The sequence below is a fragment of the Mus musculus genome, chromosome 5, assembly GCF_000001635.26.
Source record: "Mus musculus strain C57BL/6J chromosome 5, GRCm38.p6 C57BL/6J".
NCBI classification, from domain to species: domain Eukaryota; kingdom Metazoa; phylum Chordata; class Mammalia; order Rodentia; family Muridae; genus Mus; species Mus musculus.
This window is the reverse complement of record NC_000071.6, coordinates 20,511,464-20,526,814: the sequence shown is the minus strand read 5'-3', so window position 1 is coordinate 20,526,814 and position 15,351 is coordinate 20,511,464. Positions and strand designations below refer to the sequence as shown.

Below are 15,351 nucleotides of genomic sequence, written 5' to 3'. Positions count from 1 at the left end.
TGGAACAGCTGAGCCAGGATTCAGATGTCATCACCACCCTGGCAGATTAACATTTGTCTCTGTGCCTGGCTCTTTTTTATGCCCTAAAATAAGTTCTAGTTAGTGTGATTTGGCTATAAGGACTTAACCACATTCATTTTTAAAAGAACTGAGGGCAGAACTTGAAGACTATATACGTGGTTTCCCTTGACCATTCTGTAAAATGCCAAAGACATTAACCCCAAGTTTAGATGTGTGAAGGGAGGCTAAACCACTCAACATTTACTTTGTCTTTCGAAAAGAAATTGCCAATGAGAGTTGTTCTTTTTTGAGAAAAGACATGGCTTGTACATTTTTACAATTTCCAAACATTCAGATTTCCTTTGCTCCCCCTATTCTGTATGGCATCGAGATGCTGAGTTATTTGCTAGGTACTGGGAGTTTCTCTGACTTTGATGTAAAAGTGATGAAAGTGGTCTCTCTCTGTTATGGGGGGTCTTGTCTCTACATATATCATTAAAAAATTATTCCTTCTATGGAAGTTGTATAATCACCTAACCCCTTGGCAGTTATGATGCCAGAACCGGAAGGGCCTGAAAGAGGCATAGGCCAGGAGGCGGGCAGGATGGTAAGCCTTTCATCCTCGGACATCACAGTCTCCCTCCCTATGACGCTTCCCTTCAGGCTGGACCCAGGACTTGGCTGTTCTCACTGAGATGCTTTCTGGACTATGTCTATTGCGGACAAATACTGAGTGTCAGAGGCTGCCCTCTCTCTGTGTTACCAATGAGGAGCTCAGAGAGACGTAGGAGGAAGTATCAGTAAACTTTCTTATATTTCTTTGGCAAATTATGCTATAAACATTTAAATCGATCTGATTAAAAGCATGTATACATACACTCACTTTAGTCTTAAGTCAGAGGGTCATGCTTTCTACATGATTAACGTCCAATCTTCTGTTTGGCCTCGCTGACAGGACTATAGAAATACTATAATGGACTGGGTCAAACATTATATATTATAAAGGTGTCATATACTATAATTTCTTCATGGCCTCTCTAGGAAACCTAGTCTATTCCAAAGAACATTTAAGGAAAAACATTCCAAAGAAAAAAGTGAAAGCTTTTAAGTTGTTTAAGAGACATTCAGGTTATTATATTGAGGTTTATTTTTGATTTTGTTTTCTGGTGAGGGACAATCACAGACTTCTGACAACTGGGAAGCCTCATGCATATACACCTCGTACTTACACATATGTGCGGATACTGACTTGTGCGGATATGATACTGACTGTGTGCGGTAATTTCTACTCGCACCTTTATTGAAAAATTGTTTGCTGCATTTTGTTCTTGCCTTTTCTACCTCAGGGACACTTGTCCCCTGGTTTCCTGAAACACACATATTTTGCCTGGTGCCCTTGCTTTCCCTGTCCTGTGCATTTTACTAGGCTTGGTTTGATGAGACAGGTGTGTTTTTGGCCTTTAGCTGCTTACCCTATAGAAACAAGAAGGGATATAAACTCCTTTTCCTCAGGCCTTATAAAACCAAGGCCATAAAGAAAAGGGCTTTTTTTTTTCTTTAAAATAAGAATGGTGGTTTCTTTATATTTTAGTTTCTGGCTTTTAGTTCCCTCACTGCTATAGGATATGAATATTAGACTTTTCCTGAGGGGTTAATTATTGTTTAATTATCTGTCTCATTATGTGAACATCGGTCATTTACTGTCTGCCATGTTCAGCAGAATTTACAAATTTAAGCACATTTCATGAGTTTTGAGACCACAAAAGCAGATGACTTCAAGGTATCACTCCGAACTAAATACAACATGAGTTGTTACAGATGAGAAAGTTTAGATGAACTGGAGAGAGAAATTCAGATGCCTTTGCATATAAAGTATACCGGACAACTATAAACAAACAAACAAACAAACAAACAAAAATGAATATGATCTGGTCACTTTGGAGTCATATAAACTTGAAGTACTATATGCAACTCCACCTAGAAGTGCAGTAGATGAAAAGAGAAAAACATAGCAAAAGTAGCTTAAAGAAGAACTTCTGTCCATTGAGAAGGGCAGGCTGACGAAAGAGGACCACACTGCTGTCATACCGAAGTTCACATTGGATTATAAGTTAACTAATCACAGCTGTAAATAAACTAGGGCACACAGTTGCTGGGTAAGATAGAACAAGTCTAGCTAAATGTACATTTCAGGGAAACAATTTTGCAGCCCAAGAATGTCTCACATACAGCATGAGATATACTTCTGGACCATAATATTTTTTCTTGCCTAAATTTAAATTCAACTGTGATTTTGATATTTTTATTTACTAAATCTGACAACCCCAAGCAGGAAAGAACTTATATGAGTTAGCGAACATTTAAAAAGCAGCTAGCTTCTACTGCATGTCAAATCCATCCATTTCTGCGGGACAAAGCATGAACTAATTAATATTTCCTTCATTGTCTGGAATCTTGCTTTAGGAAAACCTCAGAACTCTGCATGTTCATAGATCCCTGGGTTGGGTTGGATGCTTGTTCATCAAGAATTGGACAGAGGGTGGGACTGCAGAGATGCAGAGCCCTATGGCCAGAATGGACCCAGGACTACTTCTGCATCGTGTTGCTGTAGGCCACAGTGTTTCCTCCTAAGCAGAATTCTTAGGGTGGCTCTTTTCAGTACAGATTTCTGACACTTGATACTTCAAGTCAAAGGAGCATACTGAGAGAGAAATCAGGGAAACAATTCTATTCACAACAGCCTCAAGAGTTATCTAACCAAAGGCTTATACAATGAAAATACTTTAAGACACTAAGGCAAGAAATTGAAGAAGACACCAGAAGGTGAGAACACCTCCATGCTCATGGACTGGCAGGATTAATAGTGTGAAAGTGGCCATCCTACAGAAAGCACAAAAAGACTCAATGCAATCCTCATAAAAATTCCAATGCAATTTTTCACACAAAAGGAAAAACATTTTAAATTTCATATGGAAACACAAAAGACACAGGAGAGGCAAAACAATCCTGAACAATAAAAGAATAGCTAGAAATATCACTATCCTGGATTTCAAGTTATACTATAGATCTATAGTAAAACCGGCATGGTACTGGCATAAAAACGGACATATTAATCAGTGGAATAGAACTGAAGAACCCACATAGGTCTACACATTTACAAAGAGGCCAACAATATATACTGGAGAAAAACAACAACAACAACAACAACAACAACAACAACAACAACAGCAACAAGAAGCACTACCACCCAGCATCTTCAATAATTGGTGCTGGTCAAACTGGATTACCACATGAAAAAGGAGCCAAGTTGCTCTTCACCTTCCATACTGCGTGAAACTCAACTCTAAATCAAGCAGGAGCCTGGTCTTCTAAGTCTGACCAAGGAGAAAGGAGGGATGACCTTGAACTCGTTGGTGAAGGAATGGACCTTCTCAACAGGGCCCCAATGCTCAGACATTAAGGCCAACAACTGACAAATGGGACTTCAAGGGCACTGTCATGCAGGCGAAGACAGCCTGTACATCAGGCCGGGTTAGTATCCAGACTATACAAGGAACTGAAAAACTAAACATCAAGAAAACAAACAACTCAGCAATAAATTGGGGCATGACATTAAATAGAGAATTCTCGAGAGAAGACAAATGGCTGAAAAGCACATACAAATATTTAACATCCACAGCCACACGGGAAATGCAAATTAACATTGGAGGAAGATTTCAACTTCCTCCAATCAGAATGGCTATGATCCAAGGTAAATGCTATGCGGTGTGCTGGTGTGCGCATAGGGAATGAGAAACACTGAGTCAATCCCAATGAGAGTGCGAACTGGTTCAGCCAGTACAGAAATCAGTGTGGAAACGTCTCACAGACGAGGAATAGGCATAACCCAGGATACATTGAGATACCTGTCTGTTCATGTGCACGGATGCTCATTCACAGCTATGAAGTAGAAACAGCCTAGATGCCAATCAACTGGTGAACTGGTAATGAAGAAATGTGTTACCTTTACACAACGAAATGCTATCAGGGGCTAAGAAAGACAAAATTACAAAATTTCCAGGTAGACAGATGGAGCTGAAACAACCCAGGCCCAGAAAGACAAAATGTTTTATGTGGAAACTATCTTAATCTTAGGTATGTGTATTCATTCCATTTGGAATAGCCATAGCCATCCAGGAATTAGAGGTTACCTAGGAGGTGGGTTTCAAGAGAGGGGAGAGAGAATACAGTGGTATAAAAGGTTAAAGGGGTTAAACGGGGGGCGGGGGGAGTTGAGAGGCAGGGGACAGGAGGGAACAGGTTGGAAGAGCTTGTAAACACTGAAAACATCTCAAAGAAGCCACGCAGAATCCTACTTCCGGAGAAGATTTCTAACACACACATGCACACACACATGCACAGACACACACACACACACACACACACACACACACAGACACACACACACACACAGACACACACACACACACACACAGACACACACACGCGCACACACGCATGCACGCACGCACGCACGCATACGCACAGACACAGACACACACAGACACAGGCACACACACACAGACACAGACGCACACACGCACGCATGCGCACATGCATAGACACACAGACACACACAGACACACAGACACAGACACACACACAGAGTTTAACTAGAGTCACCCGTAATAAGTCAAGATTGTCCCTACTACAAGATAACAAATGATCACTCCTGCCACTGGCCTTTTCAATCTTTTTGGGAGTTGTTGGCAAGTGAGCTCCCATAGATGCCACACATGATAGGCTACTGCAAACACTGGCTACCTCCAGAACTCGATGGCAAAACCCTACTGTGAAGACACCATGCGCTTGACTCATAAAACATGGAGAAATCCACTGGCATTGTTCTGGAGGCGTCTCCCTATTGGGTAGCTTTCATAGTGCTGGAAGGTAATTGCCAATTTTAGCCAGCTGTGAACTGTGTGAGCTACAACCATGACGGCTTGTGCTCCTGTGATAATTTACAGCTGCTTTCACAGGGTAACAGATGATGAACAGTCTGAAGATCACCCCGTTGAATAAAGGACCAGTACACAGTGAGCATCCGCAGCGACTCACAGCCGTATCAATGTGGAACAATGCCAGAAGAGCTTTTTGAGATTTCCCGAAAGTTCTCCAAATAGAACTAAATCTTGAAATGCACTTCTGTTTCTCAGCTGATAGATATACTGAATGCCCACTGCAAAACGTGAGGTGATTCATTTAGCAGGAAAACCACCTAGACATATGATTCAAGCTTTAAAGGTTCTTACTGCAATTTCACGTATCTTTAGGAGGATTCTGCAGTTACCAGGAATGATTGACAAGCCAGAGGAATACTTTCTAATTTCTTTCTTATGCAGAGGGAAAGGCATAGGAGCCATTTTGAAGGAAAGCCCCATTTCTTCACAGATTTTCACGCACTGTGTCACTGAAAGCTGTGTATCTCTTTGCTAAAGACCCAATAATGTGAACACATTTAGTAGTACTCAAGTAGACACTTATAGGCAGCCCTCGACCAGACAGTGCCTCAAATTACCTGCTTTGTACCTCTCAGAAGGTGTGAGAATAATATTACACGTGGCACAACGTATATTTTAAATTTTGATCTTTTCTAGGCAGCTGTAAGGTGAGATTTTCTCGAGAGCTTGATGTTGGCTGGTGACACCCAGGAGCAATTCCCAGTCAGTGGCATAAGGAAAGGAGAACGCAGCCCACAGTCTACAGGGCTCAGGCTTTCTAAGCCCTTACCTTTACCTTACTGTAGTTTTAACAGGACGAAGACTTATAAGGACATCAACCCAATTCTGAGTCAAGGGTCATTGATACGCCTTAATTAAAGTGACAAATTTTATGTTATATGTATTTTGTCACAAAAGTGTAATTCTTTTTAAAAAAGATTTATTTATACATTTATGATTTCTTTTATGTATATGAGTGCTCTACCTGCATGTACACCTAGATGCCAGAAGAGGGTATCAGAGTAGATAGTTGTGAGCCACCATGTGGTTGCTGGGAATTGAACTCAGGACCTCTGGAAGAGCAGCCAGTGCTCTTATCCAGTAATTCTTAAAAGTGTGAAAAGTGAAGAAAAGAGGAAAAGGACAGTGAATTAAGTGAATATCATTTGTATGAGGGAGGGAGGGAGAGAGAGAGGCAGAGAGAGAGAGGCAGAAAGGCAGAGAGAGAGAGGGAGAGAGAGAGAGAGAGAGAGAGAAGAAAGCAAGAACTGAGTTTCCCCCTGTAGTCCCTATGATTCCTACACATAGATATTTTCACCACATATATTATATATACACACTATCTATCTATCCACTTATATTTAAACAGAAACTCACCTATCCCAGGTCAGCCTTAACCTACTTTCCCATATCTGCCTTCTGAGTGCTGGGTCTCAGGCATGCAGCATCAAGCTTAGTGCTAGGGATGAGTTTACACACATGATTCCTGAGTTCTCAGCGGCGAGCATCCTACCAACTCAGCCAGAGCCCTATCTCTCTTGCGGTCACCGACACTGAGGCTCTTGGAGGACAGTCTCCCTCGTAGTCCCGAAGCCTTAGAAGCTCTCCAATGGAAGACACTATTTGTAAAAGGAGTCTCAAAGGGTGGCAGAAGCACCCGAGGCCGTTAGAATTTCCAGTGAGAACTAATTTGGGAGAGAAAAATGCTTCTAATAAAGCTAATCCTTACTTTTTCATTTTCTCTCAGCCCGGCAAACAGACCAACCTATAAGCTTTCCAAAAAAAAAAAACAACAAAAAAAAAGACCTGCCTGCCTTTGGTAGATGCAAGCTAGTAAGTAATGAGAAAATTCCCACTAAAAGCAAATTCCCACTAAAACCCATTTAGTGTTGCTCACCCCTCTCTTGTTTTGATGATTTTCTGTGTGTGTTTTTTTTTTCTATTAAAATTCATTAAATAGCTTAAGCTCTGCAGTTCCCGTAGATAGTTTGTTTAAGCTATTTGAAGTAAGTAAAAGGACAATTTCTCTTAATGAAACTGACCTAGGCTAAGAAATGACCTTTCCCTTAAGGGATCAGGGATTAAACACTGCTGGCAATGTTCAGTTCAGCCAAGCACTTCATTCAGTGTGCAGGGGGAAAAAAATCTCATATTGCCTGCCACTTTGACCTATATTCATAATTTATAGCTAAATTTTACACAATACATATATCAAATTTTATGTTGTGAGGTTTTCTTTGCAGTAAGTTAAAATGATTTTTCATATATTATATATAACATTAAAAATAAAAACCATAAAACTGTTTTCAAATTTAATTGCTTCCCTGGCTTGGATTTTTATAAAGAGAACAATCTAACCATATCAAGAAATCTCAATGAGCATCATAAAGGATAAGCCTGAACATTCTTTTGATAAAATCAGGTGCACAATAAACAGATTCAAAATAAACGAGGAAGACAGATCCCTCAAACAGGGATGGACAGGAAGGGTAGTGGGAGTGAGGTTCAATGTGTGTCTAAAGAAAATATGATCAATTAGAGAGGACTTTAGTAACCAAGCTTAGGTCCCTCTGAAAGAGCAGCAAGTGCCCTTAGTGGCTGAGCCAACTCTCCAGACCCAACAGAGGATTTCGATTTGTGTTCTGAACAAGACTAGGGGCAAAGAGAGAAAACTGGCTGGTTTTATGGTACACTGTAAACACTCACAAAGAAAATGAAGAATATCAAGACTTTGTAGTAGAAAAAGCCAAGCTCTGAGAGTTTTATGCACCAATGATAAAGGGTTAAACAGGAATTATGAAATAGGAGAGAAGAAAATTAGTCAGGGAGGACAGGGTAGATGAGGGAAACTGGGAGGGAGAGAGAACACCAAAGGCTTACAAAAAAATCATATGGAAGCTTACTGGTTTTAGCACAGAACTATACCAGACTTTTAAAGGAGAGTTTATGCCAATACTCTTTATATTATTTCACAAAATAGAAACAGAAGGAACACGGTTTAACTTGTCTTATGACCCTGATACTTAAATCACACAAAAACCCAACAAAAAATAAAATAAAGTAAAATTACAGACTACTTTCTCTCATGAACATAGATACAAAAAATTCTCAATAATTACTTGCAAAATAAATCCAAGAACACATCAAAAAGATCATCCACCATGATCAAGTAGGCTTCATCCTAGAGACGCAGGGATGGTTCAACATATATAAATCAATAAATGTGATCCACAATAAAAACAGACTGAAAGAAAAAGGATACATATGATCACCTCATTATATGCAGAGAATGCCTTGAACAAAATTCAATGCCTCTTCATGATAAAAGTCATGGAGAGATTAGGATACAAGGGACATAACTTAACAAACTAAAGGCAATTACAATAAGTCCATAGCCCACATCAACTCCAATGGGGAGAAATTCAAAAGCAATCCCACCAACATCAGGAGCATGACCAGGTTCTTGCTTCTCTTCACACCTCAGTGTAGTACTTGAAGTCTTAGCTGGAGCAATAAGACAACTACAGGTGATAAAGGGAATAGAACTTAGAAGGGAAGAAGTTGAGGTTTCTCCATTTGCAGATGGTACAATAGTATACACAAGTGACCCTAAAATTCCACTAGGGAATTGCATTAGGTTTTTTTTTCCCTTTTGATAAACACTTTCAGCAACGTAGGTGGATATAAAATTAACTCACAAAATCAGTAGCCTTGATAGATACAAAAGACAAATGAACTGAGAAAGAAATTGCGGAAACATCCTTTACAAATCCTCAAAAATATAAAATATCTTGATGTGACTCTAGCCAAGCGTGTATAGATAAACACAAGTCATCAAAGAAAGAAATAGAAAACACTGGAAGATGGAAACATCTCCCGTGCTCATGGATCAATAGGATTAACATGGTAAAAATGGCCAGCTTACCAAATACATAAATCTACACATGCATGGACACCTGATATTTGGTAAGGAAGCCAGATATACACACTGGAAAAAAGAAAGCATGTTCAGTAAATGATACTTGTCAAACTGAATGGCTGCATGTGAAAGATCGCAAGTAGATCCATACTTATTACCCTACACAAAACTCAACTCCTAATGGATCAGAAACTTCAACATAAAACTAGATACATTGAGCCTAACAGAAGACAAAGTGGGAATTGTTGGAACATGGTCCAAGAATGGAGTTGTGTGAAGAGAATCCTGAGGAAACGCTAAGAAGACAAGAGTCTTGTGATCTCAGTTTCTTCAAACACAGACATTGTTTAGTTTTTTTTTTTATATATATATACAGAATATTTTTGATATATTTTTAATATTAACCCTCTATCACACTAAAAAATGGGGTACAGATTTAAACAGAGAATTCTCAAGAGAGAAAACTCAAATGGCTGAGAAACACTTAAAGAGATGTTCAACATCCTTAGCCATCAGGGAAATGCAAATCAAACTACCTTGAGATTTCATCATAGCAAGAATGGCTAAGATGAAGCAATAAAACAAATGACAGCTCATATTGATTGAGGATGTGGAACAAGGGGAGCACTTAATCAGAGTGAAAACTTGTACATCCAGTATGGAAACTAGTGGGGATTTCCTCAGAAAGGTGGGAGCTGATGGTCCTCAGGGTCAGGTATACGACTCTTGTACCCAAAGGATGCTTCATCCCACCACAGAGACACCTGCTCAACCATGTTCACTGTTGCTTTCTTCATAATACACAGACAATGGAAACAATCTAGATGTCCTTCAACAGAAAAACGGATAAAGAAAATGTGGCACATTTACACAATAGAATATTACTTAGCCATTAAAAAATGAAATCATGAGATTCACAGGTAAATGGATGGAACTGGGAGAAAAAACAATCATCCTGAATGAGGTAAACCAGACCCAGAAAGACAGATATGTGATGCACTCACTCATATGTGGATATTAATTGTTAGTAATGAGCAAGCTACGATTTATAGAACCACAGAGTTTAGGTATAGAATAAGGGACTAGGAGGGAAACATCTCCCTTGGAAAGGGACATAGAAAAGACAGTTATGAATGGATGAGGTGTTTCTGGAATGGTCAGATCAGGCAGGGAGGAGAATGGAAAAGGGGACATGGAGAGAGAGGGCTAATATGAAGGACAATTTGAGGGGTGGTAGGAAAACCTAATCCAGTTGCAGCTTCCTAAAAAATACACACACACACACACACACACACACACACACACACACACACACACACACGCAGTCTAAATGAAATCACCAAATAATGGGGGAGACAGAGCCACAACTGGCACAACTGGCATCTCTTGTCACCAAATGAAGCTTCCAATACTGGGAATGGGTTACAGTTAGTTGAGTTGCTGGTCAAAGGGTTCCCATGGGGACCCCCAAATAACCCAGGCTGTTGCCAAGAATATCTGGGCAGCACAAAGTGGTCTTGTTGGGGGGAGAGAGGAAACAACGTTGGGTGGGAAGGGGAGTGGGATGGGCTCGGGGAAGAGTGGGGGAGAAGAGTGAATGTAATCAAAACCTGTTGAATGACATTCTCAAGGAACTAATAAAAATATATTAAAAAAGAAAACAAGCCAGGCTTTGCATTAAGGTTTTTTTTTCATATTTTTTGAAAAACATAGCTAAAAGTGTCTTTAAGTATTTTAAGACTTGACTATATGTCTGAAATTCTACTCAACAATAAATATTTATAGAGTTGTGGGCATCTGACAAACACTATGAATAAAACATCATAAAAAAGAAACCTTAGGGTTTTTCTACCAAATCTCCTTTTACTCTCATTTTGGAAAATTTTGCATGCCACGCTTATTTTTTAAGACATGCAACAGAAAGATAACTTTAGCATTTTCCCCTGCTTGCTTCCCTCTTCCCAAACACTATGTAGTCCATCTCCAAATGCTATTTCAAGCATTCTCTCCATCTTCCTGGCCATCATGATAATGCACGGTATCTAACTTGCTTCAACTTAAGCAGTGGTAAATATGACAAGTTCTTGAAGGGAATAATCCTTTAAAATCCTTTAATAGTTTTGATAAAACTAAACCTGTAGGTCCTGAATAAATCGGCCCCTATCCACTCTCTAGGTACCCCATGGTCTCCTCTTTGATCCCTTGATCAGTTGAGTAAGTCAGGCTTTTCAGACCACCATAAGCTCCTACATGTACCCACCCTTTGCTAGTCTTTCCTCAGCTACTTCTGACTCATTTGTGTGTCAACCTAAATATTGTTCGTTCTGCTGTAGTAGAGGACCCAGCTCCTATTGCCTAAATATTTTAAGGAAAATATTCCTGACCTTTGATTTTTAATCAGTTTTTAAAATTATATGTCTCCATTTCACTCTACGTTTGTTCTTGGTGTGGTACTCATTACGACTTGTGCTTTTACTTTGTACTTATATATGTACGGTGTCTTTAATGTTTGGGCTTCATTGTATTCCTAGTAGTTCAGTAAAAACAGATGCTAGGGCTAAAAGAGATGCTGCGGTTAAGTGAGGCCTGGAACACAGAGAAAGGCTTGCAGCTGGGTGTGAGGTAGGCAGGTTGACTAGATAAGAATAAAGAGAGAACTCCAGGAGGGCATATAGTGGGAAGTCCCAGCCCTCAACACATGCAAGACACTGCTATCCTTTCATAACTCTTACTAAAATTATTTATTTATATACATGTGCCTGTGTGTGCTTAGGTGCACTGTCTGCATACAGGAGCCTAACAAGATCAGAAAGGAGAACAACTAGTCGGCCATCACTGGAAAGAGATGCCCATTGGACAGGCAAACTTTATATGCCCCAGTACAGGGGAACGCCAGGGCCAAAAAATGGGAATGGGTGGGTAGGGGAGTGGGGGGGGGGAGGGTGTGGGGGACTTTTGGGATAGCATTGGAAATGTAATTGAGGAAAATACGTAATAAAAAAAAAAGAAATGCGCAGAACTGCTGAGCTAACCCCATCTCCCCTTCGCATATGCATAATTTTGGATAAGACAACTTCTAAACTTCCTACATCTATTCTACCCCTGTTGAGGTTTGTTCTGTTGCTATGTATTATAATGCTAAATTCTTCATCCCAAGGACTCATCGCCTCAATACATGTGTATTCTCATATACACCAGTTTTTGTTATACAAAGCCTGCTCCTTAATTGAAAACTATTGGTTGAATGAAAATGGCTGCAGCCAATTACTAGAGGGCATAGAGGTAAGTGGGTTCTCAGTTACCTGGTTGGGGGCATCGCAGGTACAGAGATGAAGGGGAAAGGAGAGCAGAGGAGGAACTGCCAGGAGAGGAGAGACTGTGAGCACTTGTGCAGCCGAAACAGCAAGTACCTGGGGTACACTGCTGGAGGTAGCTAGGTCAGCAGTTAGAAAAAGTAGCTTAGGGGTTACCCCTCAGGAATTGTCAAAGCCAAGTAGAATAACCATAGTCTTAGTCCCATGCGTTTGTAAGCTAGGCGGGGATAAGTTTAAATTGGTTCAACTACACAACCCTGTGGATAGGAGCTAAATACGAGGCAGCCAAAAAAGATTGCAAGTTCATGATGGCAGCTGAGATAAGAGTTAGCCTTCCGTAGGCAGCGACGACAAGGATCTATGGTAAACTCTAAGCTGGTCATGTAATCTCGAAACAGAGAACACACTTTCACTAAAGCTAGTTGACTGCCAAGTTTGAAGACAGGTAACACCTGCGAGGTTGGCAACTGGCAGTGCCAGCCAATGCTTGAGGTTGCCAGGACACAAGCAAAGGCCAGCAGCTAATGGAGCACATCCCAGATGGGCAGAGGGGGAATTTGATGTGTGTCACCCCTCAACTGTACGAACATTCCACCAGCAGCATGCAGTTATCTTCCTTGTTGGGCCAAGGGGCCATGCCAAGAATGTACATACCCACATTGGCTTGGCCTGAAATATGCCCAGAGAATAAATCAATATCAATAGAAATTGCCTCAGTGTCTAGCCTACAAAAAGCATCCAGATAAGCCACCCAGTGGCAAGCCCACTTGAAGACGCCTCTCATATGTAGTCTTAGTCTTCCCTACGGTCCTCTCTTGAATTCCTCCTCACTATGTGGGAGCTCTGCTCCCACACAATAAATCTTTCTTCTCTTTCCAATAAAACTCCTTTGTAGGCTTGCCCTTTGTTTCCCAAGAAACTCATTCTATGAGTTCAGGGGACAAAACCTGGAGCCACTGGCTCCGTGGAAGTTTTGGGGACTGTGACAATCATCACCCTGGTCCCCAAGTTAAGCCTACCTGAGGTGAGGAAGTTTCCATCCTTCTCAGAGACCCCCCACCCCTTTCTGTTTCCTGAGTACTTAATAAACATATTTGACTCATAAACTGAATGTTGAGAAGGTGAGGGAAACAGGAGACAGAGCCACAAAAAAACACAAGAGGAACGATGGCCTTGGTGGCTTTCTGGGGAGTGAGGTGTGGTTTGAAGTCCCGCAGTAGTTGGCTCCATCTTCTGGCACTTACCAGTGGCACTGGAGAAGAGATCTAATGAGTCTGGTTACCTTTAAAGCGACACAGTAAAATTGTGGAGAATGAAGAATAAAGTCCTCAGGATTTGCCATACAATACGTGAAATGTTTGAAGATGATGAGCCAAGCAACAAGGCAGTTACTAGAAGCAGTAGGTGGCAATACTATTAAAACAAGACCTTGGGTGTTCTGTCAGTCAGGTTGCCAAGGGCCGAAGTGGAAACAGCTTAATTGCTAAGACAGAGGCAGGAGTTAAGATTTCTGGGGCTCAGACAGTACACCTGGAAAACGAATGGCTGGCTCTGGAGCTGGAGACAGGGTCCTTAGCAGTAGCTATAGAGGGTATCATTCTGTTAGGTGTGTAAACACGCTCACACTCAGACACAAAGGAACCTGTGCAGAGGCTGCGGCTGAGGAGAGAGAGAAGAGGAACTGGAATTGATCGTGAGGAGATAGGAAAGACAAATACCAGACCATGTTAGTCAAACAAATCTCCAGGGCTTGGTGCCCTGTCTCCAGCTACCGGATGTCTGTCCCACGGGGCAGGCATGCATAGGACCAGGTAAGAGAATTGACTTTCAAAGGCTGAAAGTGGTAAGGTCAGTTAGGGTCTGAAAGGCAGTCGGCTCTCAAGCAACAGCAGAAAAAGTTTCTCAGGGGGTCCAGCCGAGAGGTTTTGCCCACAGAACGCGGTGGAAAACTGCTTCGGTTCCAGCTGCACACTTCACTCACTGTGTGCTACCGTATTCATGGGAGGGCACTTAATGTCGGGGTCAGCCTGGGGGCGCTGAGGCAGACCTTGGGTTTGCTTGATGTATTGTAGCCCGTGGCTGAGTGAGTCCCCGACCCTCCTAGAGTGTAGATTTCTTTTATATAACAGTGAGGGTAATGATAGTGAGGTATAAATGATATCTTTTTCTTATCTTTTGTCAATTCAGATTTCTATTGTTCTATTTACTGTTTCTGGAGTATTTTGAATTCTTTCTCTACAAGGGAGAGGCCTGCTTTTTAGCAACTGTTCAATCACTGCTGCAGTAGATGCACATCATCATCATCATTATTATTGTTATTATTATTATTTTGTTTAGATTTTTATTTTTTGAAAATAATTATTCTTTGAAAATAATTATTCTTTGAAAATCAAGTTTCCATTCTCCATATGGACTTTTATTTAGTCTGACTTTCTTTGTGTATTCGTTCAGTCATTGTTTTCATCTTATGAGCATTTGTCATTGAGTTCCCCCCCCCCCCCCCCCACACACCCCATTCTGTTGTAGTGAGTAACTCACTTTAACCTCACTCGGACATACCCATGTTCTCTGACAGACCACACCCTCAGTTACAATGATTATATTTTTATGAATTGGTTCTGACTTTGCATTTTTATAAGTATTTATGCAATGGTCAGTCTTTTATTTTGATTGTTTTTTTTTTTTTTTTTTTTTTTTTTGAGCCATGGCTTCTCTGTGCAGCTCTGACTGTCCTGGAACCTGGGTGGCCTTGAACTTACTAAGATCCTCCTGCCTCTCTCTTCTCCCAAGTGCTGGGATTAAAGCGTCCACCTGACACAATGGTCATTCTCACATTTGCCAGGCTTAGCTGGGTTAAGGCTCACCCTGGCTCCCTTTATACCACTGTCTCATCTTCAGTTTCCACACATCTCTTAGTGGGCATCTTTAATTTTTTTTTTTTTTCAAAACTAGCATGCTTAGTGGCAAGCAGAAGTGTGACCTCTCAAATATGCCAATACTCTAAGCCTCAGAACCTGTGCCAATGCTATTTTTTACAAGGCAAAATGAATTTACAGACACCAGTGAATCTGAGGGCATTTAGATGGAAAGGGTGCCTTATGTTGTCCATTTAGGCACAATCTAGCCATGGATGCCTTAA

The 15,351-nt window shown here is 40.9% G+C and overlaps 1 protein-coding gene across 18 annotated transcripts in view; it reads right to left on the bottom strand.

Annotated features, from left to right (window-relative positions):
• The window catches only part of Magi2 (membrane associated guanylate kinase, WW and PDZ domain containing 2), a 1,485,406-nt gene that overhangs the window by 177,978 nt on the left and 1,292,077 nt on the right, over positions 1–15,351 (bottom strand). The gene's annotated exons all lie outside the window — the stretch shown is intronic.